This window comes from Trachurus japonicus, chromosome 6, assembly GCF_045865225.1.
Source record: "Trachurus japonicus isolate A0001 chromosome 6, Traja_1.0".
Lineage (NCBI taxonomy): Eukaryota > Metazoa > Chordata > Actinopteri > Carangiformes > Carangidae > Trachurus > Trachurus japonicus.
Window position 1 is genome coordinate 1816986 of NC_140912.1, and position 15194 is coordinate 1832179.

The window sequence follows — 15194 nt, forward strand, 5'->3', positions numbered from 1 at the left end:
TTCAGGGTTTTTTTTTTCACTTAGACCTCAATGCCAAGGCTGGTACGTCCGCTCTTTAAGTAAGGCCTGAAAGCAGTGGGTTCTAGCCACTGATGAAGCTCCTATTGATATTTTACCCTGTTATATAACTTCACTGCTTCCTTCTAATGTGGGCTCTTATCAAACAGTCAGGGGATTCAATGACTGTGCAGGTGCTGGCAGTTAACTTGGAGGATCCACTTTTTCTTATAGTGAACCAGCAACATGGAACAACTGAAGCAGAATACTCTCAGACTGTCTTCACTTTCATCCTAAGGGCACTTTAAATCACACTTCCACATGTTCTTGTTTTAGCTGATCTGCACTCCATTATTTTAATATTTTAATAATTGTTGAGGTTTTTATTCATTCGAAATGTTTTTGTGGCTTTTATTGTGTTTGTGTCTCCTGACACTTTTATGTATGAGCTGCTTAACATCGTTGTTTCTCATGTCTACGACATCTTAATTTATCCCTTGCGCTGTAAATGAGTCCCTACCCCAATGAAGTCCCCAGTTAAAATAAAGGTAGAATGAATGAATGAATGAACATAGCATCACAACCACTACTGTTGCCAACGAGACCCCATTCTAAATGACATTCTGCATCACCCCTCTGTCATGCAACCAAGAAGGCTGACTCAGTTCACACCGACTCAGTTATTGTGTTGAACTAGTTGACTTCCTGTTTCTGATTGACCTTCTGAGCTGCTTTTTTCCAGTGCGATCAAAATGAAACTTAAACTATACTCTTGTGTGTGCTGTGAAAATCTCATCTGGAACTAAATTACACTGTGCTGTTGACCGGTTGAGCCGCAGTATAGAGAGAGTGTGGCGCAGAGTAAGAGCCAGCGGCAGCCTCTGATTTTACAGCTGTCAGACTGGGTTATCTATCAGACAAAGGAGACATAATCTCTCTCTGTCTGCCTCTGTCCCTCACTGGACCACATTGTCCAACACCTCAGTGGACTACAGTCACAGTGGGCAGGAACTGATCACACAGGGCCATCATTGATTCTGTTAGTTCACCCGTCACCAGTCGACTTTAGTGGACGAGCCTCGTGCAAGAGCAGCATGTCCTCTCTTTAGCTGATTATGTTAGTCATTCTGATAAAGGGATACTTCACCCAAAATCAATAATTCACCAATTTTCTACTCACCGTCATGCCAAGGAAGGGTTTGGAGAACTTTCGGAGTCAACAAAACGCTTTATGAGTTCCAGGGGGGGGTCCGGCTGGGAACGGATTTTCATATAATGGCGGCAGATAGAGCTCACTTTTGAATCGTCCAAAACACACACTATGAAACATCCAAATACCTCCATACTGCTCGTCCGTACTGACTAAGGATGTGCACAGTTACCCGAGTACCCGGGTACCCGAGTAGGCAATCTGCTATCCGGTTATGAATTTATTATCCGGTTAACCTAGGATTAAAAAAACGGCACGTTAGAGCGCAGTCTAGTGTCGGATCAAACTACATTATCATGTCATGGCTTTTTGTAGTGCTAAACAGTTTCGGATCAAGCAACGTGATTTTCTGCTGTGTAAAAGCGTTTTTGCCCCATATGTGCATCTTAGAACTCCAGTCTCTACTCTTATTATCCACCTGATATTTTGTTTGACGACGCTGTGTGTCAGTAATGCGGACTGTCTGACGGACAGAGCGCATTTATGTACCAGCTGCGCTCTGTCCGTCAGACATGATGTCATTTTATTTTTTATTATAGTATTCGGTTACCCGGTTAGAACAAGGTTAGGATACTCAGTTAGAAAATTATTCGAAATGCCCATCCCTAGTACTGACCCAAGTGTCCTGAAGCCGCGACAAGTTGTTCGGAATTTTTTTTTCTCCAAACCCTTCCTTGGTATGACGGTGAGTAGAAAATTGGTGAATTATCGATTTTTGGTGAAGTATCCCTTTAAATGACCTGGTGTTACAGGTACCAGCCGTTCATGGTCCTCAATCACCTTACGTCCTTATTATGGGTTCCTAAATGTTGAGGTTCACTCCTCTCTTGCTGGATATATTGTGGAACAAATCATAGAGACTTTGTTTATTATCAGGTTCAGGACTGAAGACACAGACAAGTCCAACTGTACAAGGCCCTGCTCCATTTGAAATATTTAACAATTTTAAACACCCTTCATTAGCAGGAGGATATTGTATATAACCTCTGGCTGGACCTGGATCAGGTGAGTCATACCAGAGAGCTGAACTACCACAGATATGTCTGACATCATCATAATGCTAAGAGTTTTAGAGTCTGTCCACTGACAGGTTTGTCGTCGTCTTTCCACTGCAAACTGCATCAGTCGCTGTTGTTCAATAGTATATATTTTCACAAACTACAGGATCCTCATGAAAAAAAACTGTGACGTGTGCATGCAGCGCATACTGTCAAGATGAAGATGTTTCCTGAATTTGCAGGGTGTTTGGAAACCATAGGGTGTTGAGCTTTCCTCCACCTTAAACACCAGCAGGTGTTAGAACTGGACGTGTGAACTCTTCCATGATGTCAGTATCAGCCTCAGACAGCCTTTATCAGTGCAGTGGTGGACACTTCAACAGTCCTCTGGTGTGAGGGTGACACAGCAGGTTGATGGAAGTGTAGCAGAGGTGTTGAGCTGGTTGACGTCTCGAAGGCCTCGGAGTCTGATTCACATCATGTTCACCCACCTACCAGCTGAAGGGCTGGCCTGGGAACAAACTGAAACATCAGAGTCCACAGCATCATCTGTATTCATTTAGCTCCTTGTGTTCAAGTATTTCACGGTCCACCCACCTGACTGAGACGGAACTAATTTTCCAAAGCACCTGCTCCAACCTGAAGCAAGTGTATAACTGGAGTACATTAACCTGCCTGAAAAGGTTTAGAACGGGGGTCCTGGTATAGAACCGGAGCAGCAGTGCGTTGATCGGCAAGATGCTGATGTACACCTACCGCAATTCCATTCTGGAGCCGACCAAAGGCTCTCGGATCAAAGTCAACTGTGTTGTGTGGTGGTGAACGGCATCTTAGCCAGTGGTTGTAATTTACTGTACATAGGGTTGCAAAATTCCGGGAATTGGAAACTTTCCATGGGAATCAACGGGAATATATGGGAATAAATCCAAAATTTACTAAATTGAAGGTTGGCCCTTAATAAGTGGTAATATTTTACTCAACATTCATGTTTTTGTTGTTCAGTAAAATAATTGATTGCTCATACAAGAATTAAAACTTGATAAAGTTCTACTCACAAATAAATCTGTTGAAATGTCATGTTTTTTAATTGTATTATTTTGCATGAATGTCTGCTTATAACAAAACAAAATTTACATTTATGTTTGGATATGATACAGTTTGTTTAAAGTGCCCCCAATTTCCAGTTAATTCCCATACATTCCCAATAATTCCTATAAATTCCCATAATTCCAATGGAAAGTTTCCAATTTGGAATATTTCCAAAATTCCCCAGCTTAACTTCCCATGGAAAGTTTCTGAAAATTTACCGGAAATTTTCCGCCGCTTTGCAACCCTAACTGTACATGACGCATGTCCTTATGTTGACTGACAAACTACACTGAGATGAGACACAGAGGTTGTCACGGATACTAAACCTCATCAGTCACCAATCCCACACCAATTACTGTTACACTATTAACTCTGTAAGAGGAAACACCTTTAGAGGTTAGAGGTAGTTTAGCATGGTGGTGACATTGGGGTCAGTGAAGCAGCTACTTCTGCTGATGGTTATGTCAGTGATGGGAGAACGGGGAAATCCTATTGTTTATTGTTAGTTGTTTGTGGGGGGAACCAGGGTGAAGGTAACTCTAGGTTATCTATGCCACAGTCTGATATCATCAAGACAAAACAATTAAATAATCAATTAATGCAGACATTGTAAAATAAATGGCAACACAAAGTAAAAATCAGAACCCTGGTGTGTTCAGGAGATTCTTGAGGGCAAGACACAGTCACTTCCTGTCACATCTGGAGACTGTGATTGGTGCTGCCTCACTCTGTACCAGAACATTTTCCAATGGACCACATGACTGTGAGCGAGCCTGATGGAGCTCAGCTAACCGCTGACACTGAACAGCTGATTACCTCATCACCCACCCATCCCTCTGGAACCTCTGGGTCTAGGAAGTCACCATGTGATCACCACCTCGGGCCGAAGCTTTCCTCGTCACAAACCTTTGACTGTCACACCAGCTATACCATCATACTCTGTTCAACCTATCAGAAGCCAGACACAAACTCCAGTGACTCTGTCCCAGGTTTGGACGGAGTGCTTTTGCCCTTTGGCTAAACAAGATTATTTGATACTGTAAATCCTACTGTGTCAGTTCAATACTGGATCAATGACGTCATGTGTATCATAAGGTGTGTGTGTTCACCTCTGACAGAGTGAAGAGTGTGTGAACCGAACGGCAGCTGGTGGGCTGGGCCGTCATGTGACCTCCACAGTCTGTTGCTGCCACTCAGCCGTAGCCGCCTCTACACTGACTGTTTACAGATGCACTGATGAGTCAGACACACACACATGCATGTGCGCGTACACACACACACACACACACACACACACACACACACACACACACACACACACAATGGGATGTAATTAACATTACTGTAGGGTCTGACACATCTCCAAGCAGCCTCCCTGTGGGCTCGGTATCAGATGAAAGAAGGCTGCAGAGCCAACGAGCCTCTTCTCCTTAACACAGATATCTGTCAGGGAAATCCTTCAACACACATTTGATAAGGCTTAGTCAGGCTCAGATGAGTCCATGCCTTATATGTTTATGTCTCTCTGTCTCTCTCTCTCAAGCCCTGTCACTGCTGCTCTCTGTGGGAATTGTGATACTGTGTATTATGATTTTGTGCTACACAAATAAATTAAATTTAAATTTAATTAACATGGAGACAGACTTTACAAACACGGTTACTGATTTATGCACTCTGCTAACGTCATGGAGCCGAAGCTTTTGTCAGACTGAATGAAACATGAGCAGCAAACTGGGATCAACTTTTTACCATCTAATAATTATCATTCCACATTTCCTGCACTGTGGATCCGTCCATGACGTGTTCATCCTCACTTTATTTTCCCTTTCTCTCCATCTGTGAGTGTGAAGCCTCAGACAGACCAACCTAGTAATCCAGCTCCCTCTTTAGTTCAGCCTGTTCTGTCTCATTATTTTGTACCATCGTGTTTTTTTCCAGCCTCACGGTCGTTTGTCTTCGATGTCTTCAATGTTGTATGTGGACTGGTATGTTGGAAGAGAAACTTTCAAAAGTCAAACACCTAGTTCATTATTGGTCTCAGAGTGATTTGAATACAGCTCTGTATTCACTCTGTATCTATTTTCTTTTCTTTTACTTTTTTATTCTTCTTTGCTCCTGCTTTTAACTCTGTGTTTTTATGCTGTTTTTTTTTATGTTTTGTCTTTATGTAAAGCACATTGAGTTGCCTTGGTATGAAACGCGCTATATAAATAAAGATGCCTTGCCTTGCCTGTGTTTTTTTAGCTTACTGATTTACTCAATCTCTAAAACTGAGTGATGGGGCACAGAATTAAACGTCATTAGTGGCAAAATACATCCGACCAATTTTACTTATTTGTCCATTTTTTCCCTTTTGTTAGGATGTAGTTACTAATGTTATTATTGTATTATTTGTTCAATAATTTAAATGAATTAATTGAATTTAATTAATTATCATTCCTTTATTCTATCTCCTTCATTCTTACTTATTATGTGCAAAAAGTGTAGAAAAAATACAAATAAATGACACCAGGACTTGTGGGGTCAAAGCTTCTTTAGAAAGACTGAAAAAGAGTCTGGACTGTATTAAATCAGTTGTTGTGATGAGTCAGAGATCAGAGCTAGTGCATTTATATTCCAGCCCACTCCTGCCTGTGCAGAGCAAAGACACATTATACAGCTGGAAATGCCACCGTTAGGCCTGTCACGAGAACTACTTCATGACCAAGTCGCCGTTGAAATTTGAAGTACTACTTGATTTTGAATAGAACTTTAGGTACTGGAAGTAGTGGAGATGGCTATGGTAGGGAGATGTGATGCCTCCAGGGCGGTCTTGGGCGTGAATAATAACTCTCCAACTGTTCTAGCCTGACATCAAACTGGAAGAGAGGAAGAGAAAAGAAAAAGAAGAAAGTATGGAAAACTAAAGCAACATGTGGAACAACCAGACAGCAGGGAGTGCAGGTGTAGCAACAGGTCCAACACAACCAGTGGGGGGGGGGGGGAATCACTCTGAAACTGACGTGAATCATCAGTGACAAGCTGCAGATGAGCAGAAAACAGTATGTAAACACTGCTGCCACGGGAGGAAGCAGCAGCTCAGACACAAACATCAGATCTGAGCACAGTTACAGCTGAGTATAGTTTCAGTCTTTCACTTTACATCAACATGTCGTCGTCATTTTCGCGTCCTCGTGCATGCAGGCAAACTTACTAAAGTTATAAAACCCTACAAAGTGGAGTAAATCGACAGGCGGCGAGAAGGAAACACACAGAGCTGAGGACAGAGCGGCAGAGTGAGAGAGAGGGAGCATGACTCAACAGTAAAACATCCAACACTGGTTAGCCCCCACATACCACAGCTTACTGCTCACACAGCAGTGGCAGAGACTCAGTGAGAGGCAGACGGGTGTATTTTTTGCCTTTTAAAGAGCCTGAGAGATATGATAACACAGAGCTATAAATACAGGAGTGTTTGACAGTCAACATGTCCTCAGTGTTTTATCACTTCTCCAAGGCTGAGCAGAAACATCTTCCATTATTGTTGAGAGTGCTGTGAACAGGAAATGTCTTCTGTCCTCACCATAGTGCGAGTCTCTCTCTCTCTCTCTCTCTCTCTACAGACTGCCTCGGTCTCACATTCCCAGATTTCCACACTTGATCTGAAACAGTCAGAGAATCCAGTCTCTAAAAAACTGTGTGTGTCAGCAGAGTGAAGGCTGAACTATGTACAAGCCATGAACACAGACGCTGTCCTCCTGCAGATGGGACTGACTGACAACATCAGGTTCTGGTCTTCCTCTCTGTGCTCAGAACCCAGAACTACATGCACCACCGCTGACTGAGTTCTTTGGACCCTGACAGGGATGTGGAGTTTGCATGCAGAGCCTTGTTCTGTTCCACTTCCTGTTCACTGCTGATGCAAAGGTCCATTTTCCAACCATCATAAGAAACAATCAACAACATCCAACCAGCTTTATCCAATTTACCACATCACAGTGTTCCACCAACACAGAAACACCTGTCTTAGAAGAATAGTTCACCCAAAATTCAAATTGCACTCATTATCTACTCACCCTCATGTGGACTAAGGGCTGGGAGAAGTTTCAGAGTCCTCCGTGGCTTTTCTGAGTTACAGGGGGGCTCGGCGTAGCAGTGCATGTCAATATAACGGTTGCAAATGGATACCACTTTTCTTCGTAACAAAAAGACACACCAAAAAGCATCCAAATACCTCCATGCTGCTCGTATGTAATGTCTGTCTTGTATTGAAGCCCCGAAATGTGAAATTGTTCTGAAAAAAATGAAATAAGTCTATATTTCAAGCTTGTTTGTAACGGAAGCTCCTTTCCTGGTCCGTCCAAATCTCGCCTTTCGGGGCTTCAATACAAGACGGACATTACATACGAGCAGCATGGAGGTATTTGGATGTTTTTTGGTGTGTCTTTTTGTTACGAAGACAGTTGGTATCCATTTGCAACCGTTTTTTTTTTGTTTTTTTTTATTTGCACCATAAAAAACGACAATTACAAAAAACAGAAATGAAAGAAGAATAGTAAGTGTAGGAGAGGTTAAAAAACCCTACATGGGCTTATAAGAAGCACCTCCCCAAGAAATATACACATTCAGAGGATAAATCAACAACAGCAATATGAGAAAGCAACAACAAATAACAACAAAAAAGGAAGCAATACAAGTGCCATTTTAAAGCACACACTCAAAGAAGTCAGAAATAAAAACATGGGTATATAACCGTTATATGGACATGCACTGCTACATGCACTGCTACGCTGAGACCCCCTGTAACTCAGAGAAGCCACAGATAACTCTGAAACTTCTCCCAGCCCTTAGTCGACATGAGGGTGAGTAGATAATGAGTGAAATTTCAATTTTGAGTGAACTATTCCTTTAAAGTTTCCCTATCTGGAACAATTTCAAAAGACTTGGAAAGAGACTATCACAGTGATTTTCAACCTTGGGGTCGCCTGAAATGTCTAGTAACACCACACACAATCTTAAAGGGATATTGTGTAACTTCTCCTGTTATCTATTCACGAAAATCGATTATTTCGTTCAGTGGCAGCGTGACGGTAGGAAAACCACGGAAACTCAGCGGAGACACCGGAGCTGTCGGCTCAGGTCGAGGTGGCGTCTGTGAAAAGTCACCGCGGTAACGCAGTGAGGAGGAATGTAGCGTTACACTGATGCTGCATTCACCTGCAGTCGGGCAGACGGCCGTCGGTAACAAACCAGATGTCATTTTAGTCACAGAAGTCCAGAGATAAGACGTGGGTCAGGTGAACAATACGACATCGTCATGACAACGTATTGTCATGTGTATTGTTTTGCCTCGTGCTGACGGACCACTTGTTTACATAGAGGCTTGTTTATGCCGTTACGTGCAGCAGCTGTCGTCCGTCTGCCATCTGCCCAATTTCACGTGAATGCAGCATGAAAAATACAATTGAGTTGCTTGCGATATACAACCGCAACGCTAGATGGGAGTAATTCCTACACAATGTACCTTTAAACAACAGTTTTATACTTTCACTATCTCTAATATAAATAGAGTTCAAATAAAATGCAGCATATAAAAATATCTAACCTGGCGCATCTTGATTGACGGCCGCGCCATGTCAGTCACCAGAAATTTGTGATGTCAAAATGGGGTCACGAGCCAAAAAAGGTTGGGAACCACTGCTCTGTCAACATACAAAACAATTGCTGTAAAGTCATTACTTATTTGTCACTAACAGGTTTCTATTCAGCTCCTAGCTCTCTTAGTACAGACTCGTCTTAACACTGTGTTTGATCCAACTGACCACATGATCTTTCTGCAGACACTAGCAGACGTCTGTGGCATTAAAGGAACTGGACTAGGCTGGTTTTACTAGATTCCAGTGCTTTCACGTTAATAATGACTCTTCTATACACATAACCATTAATCATGGAGTTCCCCAAGGTTCTGTGCTTGACCCGATACTTTTCACCTTAGACATGCTTCCTTAATGCAATATAAGGAAGCACAAGATAAACTTCTACTGTTACGCAGGCAACACCCAGCAATGGTAAGACTACCAGGTAAGACTAACCAGTTGGTCAAAGCTCAGGCCTGCCTTTAAGACAAAGACCTCAGTAATTTCCTTACTTCTTAACTAAGATAAATCTGCATTTGTATTGTGCATTTCTAATCTTAAAGGATAATTCCGGGCAAATTCAACTCAGGGGTGTATTTTCCTAACATTTTAGGTCTAAAAGAAGGAATCTGAAGATTTTCAGTTTAATTGCTCCTGTTTTGCACTAGTTGTGTCTGTCCCCGCGTCGCCACGGCAGCAATGAATGGGAGCGGATGCAAGTTCCGCTGCTTAGGCTCAAAGCCGCAATTTTATTCCACAGACAGCGTCAGATGTCTACTCAAACATGCACCGAGAAGTTTATTTACTTCAAGCAAGCCGACATGTTTGTAAAACTAGATCTAATTCAAAGTCTCCCAGAGTCTCGCGCGAGACCCAAGTTGCAGTGCACGGTGTGTTCACGTGCAGTGGGAGCTACCGTTTGTGTCATAAACACAGGAATATCAACTCTTGACTTGCTTCAAGTAAAAAAAACTTCTCGGCGCATGTTTGAGTAGCCATCTGACGCTGTCTGTGGAAAAAAATTGCGGCTTTGAGGGATGTAAACAGCCTAAGCAGCGGAACTTGCATCCGCTCCCATCCATTGCTGCCGTGGCGACGCGAGGACAGACACAACTAGCGCAAAACAGGAGCAATTAAACTGAAAATCTTCAGATTCCTTCTTTTAGACCTAAAATGTTAGGAAAATACACCCCCGAGTTGAATTTGCCCAGAATTGTCCTTTAACAATGACTCAAGAGTGATAGACTTACTCTAACTGACATTACCCCCTTACAGTGCTACGGTACAAACGCTTGGGGTCATCTTTGACCAGAACGTGACCTTTATCTCACACATAGACTAAAACAGAACCCTCTTCCAGCTGCACAACAAAATTAGAAACACCCAGTCTAAAGAGGATGCTGAAAAACTAGTGCATACAGTTGCTACACTGCACGACTGTAATTGTTTATTATCAGGATGTTCCAATAAATCAAGGAACGCCTCCAGCTGATTCAACATGCTGCAGCATCAGCACTGACAGGAACCTGGAAAAGAGGTCACTGGCTCTCAGGAAGATCCAGAAGAAAATTCAATGTCCCCCTACTCACCTTTAAGGTCATTAATGGTCAGACACCATCATATCTCAGAGTTCATAGTTCCCTACCATCCCAACAGAGCACTCTGCTCTCCAAATGCAGCTCTACTTGTTGTTTCTAGTGTTTCTGTGAGTATAACTGGAGGCAGAGCCGTCAGCTGTCAGACTCCTTTCTCCTGAGGAACCAGCTCACAGACACCCTCTCTACATCCAAGATCACCAGTCAAACTGTCCTCTTTGATAAGGGTTATAGCCAGTAGGTCTGTGTATTGGCAAGAATCTGGAGATACAATGCATATCCCAAAGGAGGGTGACAATATCGGACGAGTAACATACTTGTAAGCAATTAATTTTCTTTTTTTTAATGTAAAATCTACTTAAACTTAAAAACGTTCATGCATTCAGACTCAGAACAGTTTGACCTGCATTTGTATCTCACAGTTCTGATAACATGCCAGTGTCACATCATAGCAAATACTTGAGGCTAAAATACAACACAAAACCACTCACACCATGTAAACTATTGATAAAGTGAATACACCTATGGGTATACATTTCTCAGTTAATTAACAATTACTCTCTCTCTCTCTCTCTCTCTCTCTCTCTCTCTCTCTCTCTCTCTCTCTCTCTCTCTCTCTCTCTCTCTCTCTCTCTCTCTCTCTCTCTCTCTCTCTTCCTTTCCCTTGTGAAATGCCTTGGGATAATGTGTCATTTGGCACTAAATATAAAATTGAACTGAATAATGTCATTCAAAATAAGTCATACTATATGACATACGGTATAGTACTATATGTATTATAGTATAAGTAGCCTAAGTATATTAGGATATTTTAGTATATTAACAATCAATGCAAACGTAAAAACAACATATGAATGGGGTGAAGAGGTGAAATGCTGCCCCCCATGAATGTGGAGAAGGCAGCAGTGCAGAAATGTGTAAATGCAGAAATAAATAAATGCAGAAAAGTGGAAATATATAAACAAATAGCATTTTTCATCACTAAGATGAATGTATTTATTTGTGCAAACTTCATTCAGGTCCTTTCTTTCTTTCTTTTTTTGCACTAGCCTACAACTTTTCTTCTCTGAGTGGATGCTTCCAGTGTGTTTCCTGTTGAGTTCATATCTCCTGAGGGAAACACTGCTACTTTGAGTTATGAGGCAGTCAGCTCAGCACTGACCCAGCTCAGACCGTCAGTGATGAGTCTGTTGTGTGGATGATGTCCTCTGTCCTCTGCTCCACCACGGGCCTGTCCTGTCCTGAACTGAGTGAGGAGGACAAACTCACAGAAACGGGTACACCTCAAACCCGTGACACCATGGGGCGGGCGGTGCACTGAGTGTGTTTGTTAGCCGATGTCACTAAAATCACAACTCCGCGCAGCCCCAGACACACGCACACACATACACATACACACAAACTACACACTACACACTCTAACTTCCTGTGTACTTTCTCCAGCAGACTGAGCCAGAACCCTGACACACTGAGCCAGAACTTCTCCAGGGTTCGTGTGTCCAACATGAACTTTACACAACAGTACAAACAGCTTCCATCCAGTGGCCTGGACCGAGTGAGGCTGCAGCTGCACGGAGCTGCAGCGACCACAGAGCAGAGCAGCAGCACACATAGTTGGGTCGTTGAGCAAACGTCCGGAACAGAAACACAGGCAGCTAGTTACCATCAGTGCAGACAGAGTTTGTCCCAGCTCTCTGGGCCAGGATCGTCTTCTTACCTAGTTACAGTCGGATCTGTCCCTCCTCTTCTCGGGTCACTGTGCAGATCTTCACCGGGAACCGCTCGGCATCTCCGCCGTCCTCACTGCGACACGACAATGGACCGGGATCCCATTTCTGTCCCGTACGATCCGTGGAGCAGACGGACTTTGGTGGGGTCCATGCTGAGAGTCAGGCAGCCTGCGACGTCAATCTCCACGAACAACTGGGGGAAGATGCCATTTCCGGTGATACTTTTCAAAACAAAGGTCTGTGTGGTGACAGGATGAGTGGCAGACTTCCTGGAATATCACTGTAAAACACGCTCAATTCACTTCCATTAAAGAGCCTTAAACGACAGTGTTCAGAAAACCTTTTCATTCTGTCTGGTTTACGGTTTTCATTTGACACGAACACAGAGGGAAAAAAACTAATTAGTTATTTCTGTATTAAATAAAGATCCGACGTTAGGCCTACAATAAAGTTCCTAAATAAATGCAAAATAAATCCATTTTGATAGCCTAATGAAAAATTATATTTCCCCATTCATTTATTCATGTATTTATTTCCATATTTCTGCTATTATTCATTTCTGTATCCATATGCTTATTTGGTAGGTGGTGAATATATAAATAGATAGATAAATAGATGAACAGAAATTGCACTTTCCATTACAAAAATAAATTAAATAAATTATTTTTAAAAATAAATACATTTTTGCATGTATTTTTTCATTTTGTACTTGTTTTTTGTCCCTCATATCTCAAACCTACCATCAGGGGGCAACTCCATCACTTGCAATAATAAGTCTTCATTAGAAAGACTTTTTTCTTTCTGATCTGTTACCCTTTGCAATAGCACCGGTGGTTTGAGGGACACCAGCAGCGCTCCTGTGATCCTGTTGTTTTTAATAAGTCCTTATTGTATTGAAGTCCATGGTTAAATGGTCCTACTTCTTACATGATTTATTAGGCTACCTCAGTAACACTTCAATAATAGGTTGATGGTCTCCATCGTTTGAAGTCTTCTTCAATATAACATGATATTTACATTTCAAATTATGGTACCATTTAAAAGAAAATGTTCAAAAAAGAAAAGAAAAAATGTTCAATAAGCTGTGAAGGGCTGTGATGATAATGATGAAGATGGCAGAAAGTCACTCCCATTTCAGCTTCCAAGAGGACAGAAGTTAGTAAACTATTCTCTGTCTCTGATATTGATAGGTTCAGTGTTTTACCCTTGGCTTCATATCTGCTGTTGATGGTTAGAACATTAATATTAGTAATTACTGTAGGGTGTATTAGCACAGCCTCTACATCCACAGTAGAAAGTATTTATCTGTTCATTGACCCTGCATTGTCCATGTTCTTGGACAGAAACTTTTAATCACATAGGCTATTGTTGTTTAGCTTAACATATCCACACAACACTATAAGTATTAGTCTTTTTTAGAATTCACACCAAATATGATTGTAAATAACAAAGTATCAACAAAGTATCTCAAAGGAGTTTTAAGTCGAAAAGCAACTGGACTTGGTTTCACCTCTCATCCAAGAGGCTTCATCAGTTCATGCTCGCATCCCAGCCTGGTCAGATGCGAGCATGAATGAGCATAAACTGATGAAGCCTCTTGGATGAGAGGTGAAACCAAGTCCAGTTGCTTTTCGACTTAAAACTCCTTTGAGATACTATGACCTGGATAAATGAGAATATGCACAGGCCTATCAACAAAGTAAAAGCAAGAGCAAGGAAGAGACACTTTACAGCCAAGTTCACTGCTTCAGCACTGAAAGAGGCTGTAGTCCACAGACATCCATCAAGACCATGGCTGCATGGAAACCACTGTAACATAGAGAATGTAACTTATTGTACACACATTTCTCCTGACTGGATTCAGTAGTTAGACAGGAAAGAGTGACCTCTGTTGGCCAATGAAGAGACACTCATGTCAAAGCAGAGTGGTGCTGGAACAACTGGTGGTATTCACCAGACTGAGTCTTCTTTAAGGCACCAACAACCTTCCTGAGAGTCATATTCAGAGCTTACATCCTGATCAGCTGTGTGGTAGCAGCAGGTTTATTGCTCATCGTCAATCATCTGCATTTATGACAAAACAATAGAGATTAGATTAGATAATACTTTTTTATTAATAGAGTAGATCATCTCTTTGTGGACACAGTGCACACTGGCTGATAAGATAGAGCCATTACAAATACTGTACAGTAGCTGCTGCACACACCGTCTGTCATATTGCTTTGAACCTGGAGAAGAACAAAGACAAGTTTCATGAAGTTTACACTTCATCTTGTAGTAAGTATTGACGCAGTGGACATACTGGTGATGCGGGAAGGGCCCCCATTATTTTGTAGTGTGCATATTGGGCAAACCGGTAGGCTACTGAATAAATGCCAATAAGATGTTGATCTGCTGAGAAAACTGGAGGTTTTACGGTCTCTGGCCCTATGCTCAGGTACCTCTCATTCAGGTCATGGAAGAGGCCTGTGACCAAATCGACAATTCTTCCTATTGTCTTGCCAAGGAGGATATCACCTGTGATGTTGATAAAAAAAAGTTCTCTGGCTACATCCAGCTACGAAGAGATAATGTCTAGATTTTTTTTTTTTTTTTACTATAATTGTTACCTTAACTGGATATAGTATTTTATGTTTGATATGTTGCTGAACTCACAGTGTTGTAGTAGCATGAAAACTGGGACATGATTTGTTGACATGTTGACCGATTTGGGTATATGGAGAGAAATAAATGATATTTTCAAAACCCTTAACACAGTCTGCATAACCAACATGTATCTCAGCTGAACAGTTCATTTCACTACCCAAAACTCGTCGTTCTCACTGACAAGACACTTCACAGGTTTCATTTATCCACAACACAGGAAACAAGTCTCACTTGGGGAGAAAACACTGACACTCTTAACACAGTAAACTACAAAAATACTAACAGAGAGCATGACAGAAATTACATTTAATCTT

General features: G+C 41.9%; 1 protein-coding gene across 2 annotated transcripts in view; it reads right to left on the reverse strand.

Annotated features, from left to right (window-relative positions):
- LOC146985328 (uncharacterized) overlaps window positions 1-12438 on the reverse strand; it is a 97682-nt gene extending 85244 nt beyond the window's left edge. For both annotated transcript variants that reach the window (XM_085778252.1, XM_085778251.1), the window contains exon 1: window positions 12222-12438. The gene's annotated coding sequence lies outside the window, so the exon portion shown is untranslated. The remainder of the gene's footprint in view (window positions 1-12221) is intronic.
- Window positions 12439-15194: the final 2756 nt, after the last annotated feature.